We start from the raw sequence: 11,643 nt of genomic DNA, 5'->3' as shown, positions 1-11,643 counted from the left end.
CAAGTAGACTAGTGTCAAAACAATAGATAAATAAATAAAAAGTGCTGTGTTCGTGATTTCATCTTTGTCCAGTCATTGCCCTTGCGACTAATTGCAGCATGCACCAAAACAATGTTTGCCAAGTAATTATTTCCTCTGCCTTAGGGAAAACAGGTCAGCTATGAAAGCTGAAAAGATATGGACTGATATTCCTTCATACTGTTTCACAGAACCATGCTAATGTGTTGCATTTTCAAAGATTTGAGCAGTCTGCTTGACAGCACAAGATGCAACTTTGGTTGCGGTCTGCTTGTTGGTCGTGTAGTGTCGAAATACACCCGTGCATCTTGATTTCAGAGCATTAAATACCTTCAGATAGTCACAAAATATAGAGCAACAAAACTGCATAAATTTGCACTTTTCAAAATATTAAACAGTAAAGAGTGAAAGCAATTGTGGTAGTATCCTAGCTGACTGACACTAAAAACTTCTGCACAGTTGGCTTTATTGATGTGCATAGTAAAAGGCCTGCTTGGAGATTTTAGTCCTGTCAACTGCGCAGAGTTGTCTCCTGTTTTTGTTGCATCACTAGACATGCAGGCCAAGGTACTGTCATATGGTTCTGAATTCTAACACTGCAATTCTGAAAAAATGACTGCCAACACAGGTTCGATGTACGCCATCCCATTGCTGACTGTGTGAATTTCTAAGCGATGCCCAGGTCTTGGGTAGGTGCCAATTGACGCAGCTTACAAAATAACATTCCTGCCAAGGTGGCTGCTTAAAGTAAAAACCACGTTTCATGGCAACCCAGCATTTATAAAGCTGTTATCTTAAGTGCAGATTAAACATATTCAAGATATTCAGTGAATTTACATAGAGGGAGTAAATAAAGCTACTTTTCTATATCGAAAAATGGCATTACATTTTGAAATACTTATGTACAGTTAAGTGTATTTTATTTTTAGACGTCCTTGAAAGGAGCACTAAGGATGGATAGACATTTATTTGCCTGTATCCATAAAGTGTATTGTTCTAATCTTAGACCACTCTCAAGGAAACCAAGGATTTAAAAACATTGAAAGACAAGAAGAAAAAAGATGTTGCCATTACCAGTCAATTTCACAAGTGAAATCTGTGCACCCACGCACAAGCTTTGGCACAGGTTCGTACAAGTTGTATTGTACCATGAGTCACTTCAAAGTGGCAGTCACCCATTCTTTTTGGCAAGGCCGTTATGAATCTGGCTCAGTTGTGGAAAGGCTTTTAATTTAAATTTTGCTGCCAGTGAAACATCAACATAGCCATAAGGAGCCAAAGAAGCAAACTTTAGCAAGAATAGTAATTGAGCGGAGTTGTCCTCAGTGTACATTTAAAAGGGTGCATTGAAGCATTCAAGGAAAGTATGCACCGAGAGCATATAAGCAGATATTCTGGGATAACAGAATGTTTAAAACACGATTCGGCATGCAGTGCATTGTTTGCTCCAACAGAAGACTAAAAACTTCACCTCAATAAGGTAAGACATACAACACAGCTGTTAAGAAAAAATCATTGACCATTGTTAGCAACTGCCGTTTTCTTTAAGTTTATCCTACTATACAATCCATGCCCCCCCCCCCCCCGCCCCTCCGCCACCTAGAAATTTAAATGAAATACTAACAAAACAAAGTGTACCACCCGTCACCAAAACAATAACAAAATAGCAGACAGCCGACACCAGACTTCCAAGAACCTCTGCTCGCTAAGGAGGTGACATGCCCGTTCCTGGTGGAACCAGACCTCCGTCCATACCTTTGCAAACACTTCATGAATGCCTGGTTATTGACACCCCTCCTCCCCACTAATTTTAATTCCTAGGGAAACCCTTGAAGATGAATTAAATAAGATTAATAGGGTTTCAATACAGCTATAGCTTAAAGCACTCAGTTAATTATAAATATAGCTATCAGTCAAATAAGGCTAGTGATATAATCTATCACAGGTAATAAAAATGTTTTGCCCATGACAATGCCATCACTGTCAGCTTAGAGAAAATATAAGTTCCTGCAAAACAGACCTTCCATCATTGTTGTCATCACAGGGGAAAATCTGAAGAAATATGCCGTATATTTACTCTTCTCTAGCAGTAGACTGCCGCTTTTCGTATTGCTAAGTACTATTAGGAATTTCCCCCTTCTTGGATCACTGCCTTGTAATGGCGGAGGGGCTTGCGAAATTCGATGAAGTCGTGAGCTCTGCTGTGTAGGGCCACCCAAGATAGACAGGTCACGGCAGAGAGTTCTGACAAAATGTGATTCACTGAAGAAGGTAATGGCAACCCACTCCAGTATTTCCTGCCAAGAAAACCCTATGGCCAGTCACAATACCATTGAAGATATGGCGCCGGAAGATGAGCCCCCCAGGTTGGAAGGCGTCCCACATGTTACTGGGGATGAACAAAGGGCGATTCCTAGTAGCTCCAGGACGAATGAAGCGGCTGGGCTAAAGCCAAAAGGACGCTCAGTTGTGGATGTGTCGGGAAGCGACCGGAAAGCCCGATGTTGCAAGGAGATGTATCACATAGCAACATGGAATGTAAGATCTATGACGCAAGGTAAACTGGATGTCGTCAAGCGAGAAATGGACAGATTGAACATTGATATCTTGGGTATCAGCGAGCTCAGGTGGACCGGAATGGGAGAATTTAACTCCGGCGACCATTATGTCTTTTATTGTGGGCACGAATCCAAGAGAAGGAATGGAGTCGCTCTCATAGTAAACAGAAGAATGGACAAAGCAGTGCTAGGGTACAACCCCAAAAACGACCGAATGATTTCACTTCGGATCCAAGTTCACCCTTTCAACATAACAGTTATCCAAGTCTATGCACCGACCACTACTGCTGAAGAAACTGACGTTGAGAGATTTTATGCGGACCTACAATTCCTTTTAGACCGCACCCCATCATCACACGTTGTTTGTCTCATAGGAGACTGGAATGCTAAGGTCGGGAGTGAAGAAATATCCGGAATTATAGGCAAGTTCGGTCTTGGCAAGCCAAATGAAGCTGGGCAGAGGCTAGTAGAGTTTTGTCAAGAAAACAACCTGACCATAGCGAATACTCATTTTCAACAGCACAAGAAGCGCCTGTACACATGGACTTCACCGGACGGTCTGCACAGGAATCAGATCGATTATATTCTTTGCCGGCAGAGATGGAGAAGCGCTATACAAGCAGTAAAAACAAAGCCAGGGGCCGATTGTGGCACCGATCATCAGCTTCTTGTTGCCAAAATTAAGCTTCGATTGAGGAAAACGTAGAAAACTATAAGGCCTTTCAGGTATGATCTGGATCAAATTCCATTAGAATATGCTGTGGAAGTGAGGAATCGATTTCAAGAATTAGATCTAGAAGACAGAGAGCCCGAAGAGATGTGGACTGATGTTCGTGATATAATACAAGAAGTTGCTACTAAGGTAATTCCAAAGCAAAAGAAATGCAAGAAAGCAAACTGGTTATCTGAAGAGGCTTTGCAGATAGCTGAGGAAAGGAGGATGGCAAAAGTTATGGGGGAAAGAGAAAGATACAAGGTTGTCAATGCGGATTTTCAGAAAATAGCAAGGAGAGATAAGAATGCCTTCCTGAACATACAGTGCCAAGCAGTTGAGGACAACAGCCAATTAAGAAACACAAGAGCTCTGTATAAGACAATCAAAGATATCAAAAGGAAGCTTCTGTGCTAAGCTGGGAGTGATAAAGGAAAAACGAGGCAAGGACCTCACTGAAGCCTCAGAGATAAAGAAGAGGTGGCAGGAATACACAGAAGAACTGTACAAGAAGGGCCCGAATGTGCAAACCCAACATAAGATGGTTGTGATTACTGATATCGAGCCGGGCATCCTGAAGAGTGAAGTTGAATGGGCCTTAGCCAGCCTTGGTAAGAACAAAGCTAGCGGAATTGATGGAATTCCAGCTGAGTTGCTTCAAAACCTCAACCATGACGCTGTTAACATTCTGATTACACTATGTTAGAAGATTTGGACAACCCTGCAGTGGCCACAGGATTGGAGGAGGTCAGTTTACATCCCCATTCCAAAGAAAGGCAGTTCCAAATATTGTTCCAACTACCACACGATCGCGCTTATTTCGCATGCTAGCAAGGTGATGTTGAAAATCCTCCTAGGAAGGCTGCAGCAGTACGTGGATCGGGAGCTTCCGGACGTGCAAGCTGGGTTTCGCAAGGGCAGAGGAACTAGAGACCAAACTGCCAACCTTCGCTGGATCATGGAAAAAGCAAGTAAGTTCCAGAAACCCATCTACTTCTGCTTTATTGATTATGAGAAAGCGTTAGACTGCGTAGATCACAGCATATTGTGGTAAGCTCTCCAAGAGATGGGAGTTCCAATTCACCTCATCTGTCTCCTCAGGAACCTGTATGAAGGACAAGAGGCCACAGTCAGAACTGGGCATGGTCTTACTGATTGGTTTCCGATTGAGAAAGGAGTGAGGCAAGGTTGCGTACTGTCGCCCTGCCTATTTAGCCTATATGCAGAGTGCATCATGAGGAAGGCCAGTCTGGACGAGTCTTCAGCTGGAGTGAAGATTGCTGGAAAACTTATCAACAACCTTAGATATGCGGATGATACCACTTTAATGGCAGAAAGTGAAGTGGAACTCAAGAGACTTCCGATGCGCGTACAAGAAGAGAGTGAGAAGTTTGGGCTTAAACTGAACATTAAAAAGACAAAGATCATGGCGTCTTGCCCTATCAAGTCCTGGAGCATCGAGGGACAAGAAGTGGAAGCTGTGACAGATTTTCTCTTCTTGGGCTCCAAGATTACCTCGGAAGGAGACTGCAGCCATGAAATTAGGAGACGCCTGCTTCTGGGAAAGAGAGCAATGGTTAGCCTTGACCGCCTAGTAAAGAGCAGAGACATTAGTCTGCCAACCAAGATCCGTCTTTCCAGTTGTGATGTATGGATGCGAGAGTTGGACTGTGAAAAAGGCTGACCGCCGAAGAATTGACGCGTTTGAATTGTGGTGCTGACGAAGACTCTTGAGAGTTCCTTGGACTGCCAGAAGATCAAATCAGTCGATATTGTCGACCATAAACCCTGACTGCTCATTGGAGGGTCAAATTCTAAAGTTAAAGCTCAGCTACTTTGGTCATCTGATGAGAAGAGAGGAGTCGCTGGAGAAAGATTTGATGTTGGGAAAGGTTGAGGGTCGCCGGAGAAGGGGTAGGCAGCGAACGCGATGGTTAGATGGCATCCTCGAGGCACTGCAGATGAAGTTATGTGATGTTAGGAAGATAGTGAGAGACCGGAAAGCGTGGCGTGACATAGTCCATAGGGTCACGAAGAGTCGGACACGACTGAACGACTGAACTGAACTGATTAGGAATTTCATGTTTAGTAAGAAAGCAGAACCAATTACAGAAAACACACCCACAGTTGCATTTCTTGAGAAATTGTAATGAAGAAAATTATCATCATCATCATCAGCAGCAGCATCCTGACTATACCCACTGCAGTGCGAAGGCCTCTCCCATATTTCTCCAATTAACCCGGTTCTGTGCTAGCTGCATCCACTTGACCCCTGTGAACTTCTTAACCTCATCCGCCCACCTAACTTTCTGCCGCCCCCTGCTACGCTTGCTTTCCTTCCCTCGCAATCCAGTTTATTACCCTAAGCGACCATCGGTTATCCTCTCTTCGCACTACATGTCCGGTCCATGCCCATTTCTTCTCCTTAATTTCCACTAGGATGTCGGTAACTCGAGTTATTTCTCTGACCCACTCTGCACGTTTCCTATCTCTTAATGTTACCCCTACCATTTTTCGTTCCATAGCCCTCTGAGATGTCCTCAACTTAAGTAGAATCCTCTTGATTAGCCTCCACGTTTCAGCCCCATAGGTGAGTACAGGTAAGATGCAACTGTTGTATACTTTCCTCTTGAACGATACTGGTAAGCTGGTAGCATAATCTGCGAGTGCTTACCAAATGCGCTCCATCGCAATCTTATTCTTCTTGTTATTTCCTTTTCATGGTCCGGATCTGCGGTTACCTGTCCTAAGTAGACATATTCGCCTACTACTTCCAGTGCTTCGCTACCTAACGTAAACTGCAGGGAATGCCCTGAATGAAGGGAATGAAGGGAATGCCCTCACTTAAAGCCTTGGTGGGCTGTACACAGCTCACAAAGTTTGGTGGGCAGTATGTAAAAAAATGTATAGTAGTAGACTTCGGAGGTTTGCGGAAGTACAGATGCCTGTGGGACTAATTTGGTAGCACTCAACTTTTTTCGTCTGCATTATCGATGAGATCTGGAACAGCTTCTCAGCTTTATTTCACATACTTCCAGTTAATTTCTGCACTGCTGCTTCCCTAAAGGGACACAGCAGACAGTTTCATCCTATTCATCTAAAAAATCATTATGTAGTTTCTTCCGGGTTGGTTGATATTTCTACAGGAGCTAGAAGTGCATTTAATACTCTGAAAACAGTCACAATATAACATTTATTTTCCCCTGCCATTTCATTTGCACTTGTGGTGTCGTGACCAGAACTACTTGTAGGGTAAGCTTATCGAATCAATCAGCATGATCTGAGTGACATTTCCAGGTGAAAGGCAGAGAGTGATAGAAAGTTCTGTACATATGCCGGTTGTGCAGGCAGGAGAGTGAATGTCGGCTTGCTCCTCTAGGAAAGGAACCTAGCACATCTAATCTGACCCCATTCCTGGTACCTGCATGCTTTATTTTTGTGGTCACCAAAGGTGTGGTCGTATATTATCTTTCCCCTAAACAGATTACATTACTAATCTCTGTGATTATCCAAGTAAACATTTAAAAAAAGGGACATAAAGTGCCATCCCCAACGCTCTCCTTGGCCTCGCCGACTGTTGGCTTCTTTCCTTCATATATATATATATATATATATATATATATATATATATATATATATATATATATATATATGTCTTGAAGCCATAGGTAGCATAAGAGGGTTCTAGCACAGCTTTCGCCCTCACTCGTGATCACATTCTACGTGACGCTGGCGGTAACACAGGACGTTCCACGTCCACCGCTATAGTTGAGGGTGGCGCTGGTGAACACTCTCAATGTTCGTATACAGACAACATTAATACCCAAGAAAGTAGCAGGGGGGACAGCGGCCGATATAGCTCAGTTGGAAGAGCACCGGGCGCGTTATTCGGAGGTCGTGGGTTCGGTTCCCACCATCGGCACGTTGTTTTTCTTTCTACTTGGTGTTTATTTCACTTTCCCCTAAACACATTACATTACTAATTTACGTGATTATGAAGTAAAAATTAAAAAAAAAGACAAAGTACTATCCCCAATGCTTTCCTTGGCCTCGCCGACTGTCGGCTTCTTTCCTTCATATATATATATATATATATATATATATATATATATATATATATATATATATATATATATATATATATATATATATATATATATATATATAATTGAAACAATGACTAAATCTCAGCTATCTGTGAAATATGATTGCACCTTTAATGCCATTACCAACCTAGCGACTGCATTTTGTGACGTTCTGTAAATTGCATGTGCTCTACAGGTGTACCTGGACAGCTGTGTTCCCTCTTTGTGGGGAAGTTTCCAGTCTTCTGTTGGAGTGGACATAATCTACTGCTTGTCCAATCTTTTTTTTTTTTTTTTTTTGCAGATTGTGCCCAGAATATTTTCTTGCGTGCTGTCAGTGCGTACTTTGCTTGAATGCTTCAGTGGAGCCTTTTAAAGGGATTCTGAGGACAACTTAATTCAGTCATTGTTCTCAGTAAAAATTTGATTGTTTCTCTCGTTATGGCTATGTTGTCTAGCAGCAAAATAGGTATATAGTATTGGCGAGAAAATTTAATTAGAAGCCTTCCCATGAGTCGATTCAAATTCATGACGACACTGCTGAAAAGGACATGTCACTGCCACATTAGAATGACACACGGCACAAAATATCTTGCAGTAACCGGCACCAAAACTTCTATATGGATGCACGCATTTTTCTTGCAAACTTGGCCAGTAATGGCAGCATCTTTGTTCTGTTTCTTGGTCTTTCAATCCTTGTAGAGGCTTTTCCTTCATTCCAGGTGGTATGTTGAAGATTAGAACACAGTACTTTATCGATACGGGCAAACTGCTGTCTATCCTTAGTGCCCCTTCAAGGGCATCCAAAAATAAAACGCAATTCAAAGTAAGTATTTCAAAGTGTATTGCCATTTGCCTACTTTGTGCCTGTGGCTACTTGGAGCTTGTTTTACATCACAAAAGGAGCCTTGTTTATCAAACTAAATACAGTGTAAATTTCACCGGATGACTTAACCGTAATAAAAATAACTTCCTCCAAGGTTAACTCACTGAGCATCTCATGGCATCTGGTTTTTACAGTAGGCAACCACCTTAGCAGGGATGTTCCTTTGTGAGCTGCATCGATTGGTGTCTCCATCTGCCTAAGACCTGGGCATCACTTAGAAATCTACACGGGCAGCAATGGGACAGCGTACATCGAACCTGTGTCGGCATTCACTTTTTCAGAACTGCAGTGTTGGAACCAAAACGCACGTGGCATTACCGTGGTCTGCATGTATGGACCACTCAACAAAAACAGGAGATAACTTTGCACAACTGGCAGGATTAAAATCTGCAAGCACGCCTTGTGCTCAGCACATCACTAAAGGCAACATGCACTGAGAGAGAGAGAGAGAGAGAGAAAACATTTATTGCTCTAAAAAGTTTCTGGTTTTAGCGGCGGGCCGATGTCTTCATATCTTCGGCCTCTTCACAAGGTCGGCGCCCCTATTCCAGGGCACCGCTGAGTCTTGCTGCTTCGCAGGCGTGCCGCACCAGTGCCCTTTGGGCAGTGAGCTCGCTGCTGGTCAGCAGACCCTCCCATTGTTCCGCACTCGGGTTATTTAGTTTGTGGAAGGCTCTGTTTCGTTCGCATTCCCATGTGATGTGGTATAGTGTGGGGGTTGCCCCGCACCACGGACATGTGTTCCTGTATTGTGTAGGGAACATCTTGTGTAGTATGTATAGATTGTGGAATGTCCCTGCTTGCAGTCTCCGCCAGCAGACCGCCTCGTGCTGTGTTAATGATGTGTGGGGTGGTGGGTATTTGAATCTCCGCCCTCTGTGGCAGTTTAGTATTTCTGTATACGTTGGTTCCACCGTTATGGGGTCCTCCAGGGCTTCTGACTGCCCTGCTCGGTTCGTGATCTCGCGAACTGGGCTGTCTACCCTCGAGTTACCCTCTATCCCGGTGTGTGCCGGTATCCAGAAAATCCTGTGTCTTAAGGTCTTATTTGGAAGCCTTGCTTCGAGGAGGATGCTCAGCGCTTCCTTGCTTATTTTGCCCCGTGTGTAGTTCCTGCATGCTGCTTTGGAGTCTGTTAGGATTATGAGAGACTTGTTCCTACGGTAACCTTCGGCGGCCGCTAGAGCTACGGCAGCCTTCTCCCCCTCCGTTACCGTACAGTTTCTTAACGTCGCACTGCTTATTGGTTCCCCCATGTGGTCTACCACTGCTGCCGCGACTCTGAACTTTCTGGTCCTGCGGTCCCATGGGTATAGGGCCGCGTCTGTGTATACCGTATTTTCCATTGTGGCTAGGTTCCGCTGCACATAGTCTGCCCTGGCCTGCCTTCTAGCGGCGTGGAGGTTGGGATCCATGTTTCTCGGCAGGGGGCTGACATCCAGTGTTTGACGGACCTCGTCTGGAATGGTGGCTGTTCTATCTACGATCCCTTCTACGTCGTGTCCTAATCTCTCTAGGAGCTTGCGGCCGGTGACTGTCTGTTGGAGCCTGACTATTTGCGCACTTAGCTGGGCGTCCGTTAGTTCTTCGAATGTGTTGTTTAGGCCCATTTGTAGCAGCTTTTCATTTGATGTGTTTTTTGGTAGGTGGAGTGCCGTCTTGTACGCTATTCTTAGCAGCGCCTCCGTCTGTTCTTTGTCTTTCTTGGTCATGCGGTGGTATGGCAACGAGTACGTGGCTCTGCTGACTATCAGGCTTTTGACGAGCTTGATCGTGTCGCTTTCCTTCATCCCGCTTCTGTTCTGCGATACCCTTTTTATCATGCGGCTTACTTGTTCTGTTGACGTCTTGAGTAGACTGATTGTGTGGGTACATCTTCTGCTTCCTTGGATCCACATGCCTAGGATGCGTATCATGTCCCTTTCCGGTATAGTTTGGCCTTCTAACCTTACTGTCAGGTCCACCTTGGTGGGGTTGGACCCTACCCTAAGAAGTTCCGACTTCTCCGTGGCACAGGCTAGGCCCCTTTCTCTCACGTACTCTTCTACACATGTTGCTGCTTCCTGCAGTCTCTTTTGCTTTTGTCCTAGCGAGCCTCGATTCGTCCAGACCGTAAAGTCGTCGGCGTACATTGCGTGCTGGATGCCATCGATCTTGCTGAGTTTTCTGGCCAGTCCGATCATCGCAATGTTGAAGAGCACTGGTGAGATTACGGATCCTTGCGGCGTTCACTGAAGTTTGCCATATCAGTCACAGCAAAGATTCTAGCAAAACGACTACCCTTTCCTGTTAAATATTTTTAATACCGTAATTTCCGGTGTATAAAAAGCCTTTTTTTTTCACAAAATTTTCGTGAGTGTGTCCTATATAACGATGCAATTGTGTGTTTTTTTTTATTTTGGGCAGTGTTCATATAGGCGAATTTTATTGTGAAACGGAAACGGTAGCGACGCCTGCGATTAAAGTATTTACAGTCATTAGAGTGTTCTTGAATTGTACAGCCTTCTCACTGGCAGAATGTCAAAAAGTAACGACGTCCATGCTCTTCGCACTTTCCACGCTGCCAATGCAAGCCAGATAGATCCGACTTTTTTTCCCAAGTACGATGCACAAGATTGTTTGGTGGCTATTGCACGTGTATTTTCTCCTTCCTGCATGTGCTTTGCCGCGTGCGTCAGAGCGCCCGTGCGCGGCGACGATCAGCACAGTGATTATGAGCACTAAGAGGACGCTTGAGCGAATTGTTACGAGAAATCGGCGACTGCGCACCAAGATGAAGCCTTTCAAGGATTTGAGTAATAAAAAGTGATTCTGCTCTGACTAAGCGAGTGTTTTTCCGCGCGTAAGTGTTGCCTCCTTTTTAATCTTTCATTCGCACGAGCACGTAACAAATTTTCTTTCAGGTACATAGCACGCGATGGTTCAGCGAGCATATATTGTCAAGCCCTACTGCCCTAACCTGAATAAATTTAGGTGCATCTTATATCTTATATACACCTTTTTTTTTTTTTGTTGAAAGCCTCTAAATATGAGGTGGGCGTTTTATACAAAGGTGCATATTATAAACCGGAAAATACGGTTGTGCAAATTTATGCAATTTCGTTGCTCTCGCAATGATGTATATCCTTTTTGTTTTTGTCCCAGAGCTGCAGTTAGCTAATTCAACATCTGAAATATTTTGTGAAGATCTGGGGGTATTTAATGCTCTGAAATCAAATGCATGTATGTATTTCGACACTACACGACCAATAAGCAGGCCGCAACCAAAGTTGCATCTTGTGCTGTCAAGCAGACTGTTCAAATCGTTGAAAATGCAACACATCATTAGCATGATTCTGAAACAGTATGAAGAGATATCAGTCCATATCTTTGCAGCTTTCACAG

Source organism: Amblyomma maculatum, unplaced genomic scaffold (assembly GCF_055883805.1).
Source record: "Amblyomma maculatum isolate TAMU_Amacu unplaced genomic scaffold, ASM5588380v1 scaffold_13, whole genome shotgun sequence".
In the NCBI taxonomy this organism is placed as follows: domain Eukaryota; kingdom Metazoa; phylum Arthropoda; class Arachnida; order Ixodida; family Ixodidae; genus Amblyomma; species Amblyomma maculatum.
This window is presented reverse-complemented; position numbering follows the sequence as displayed.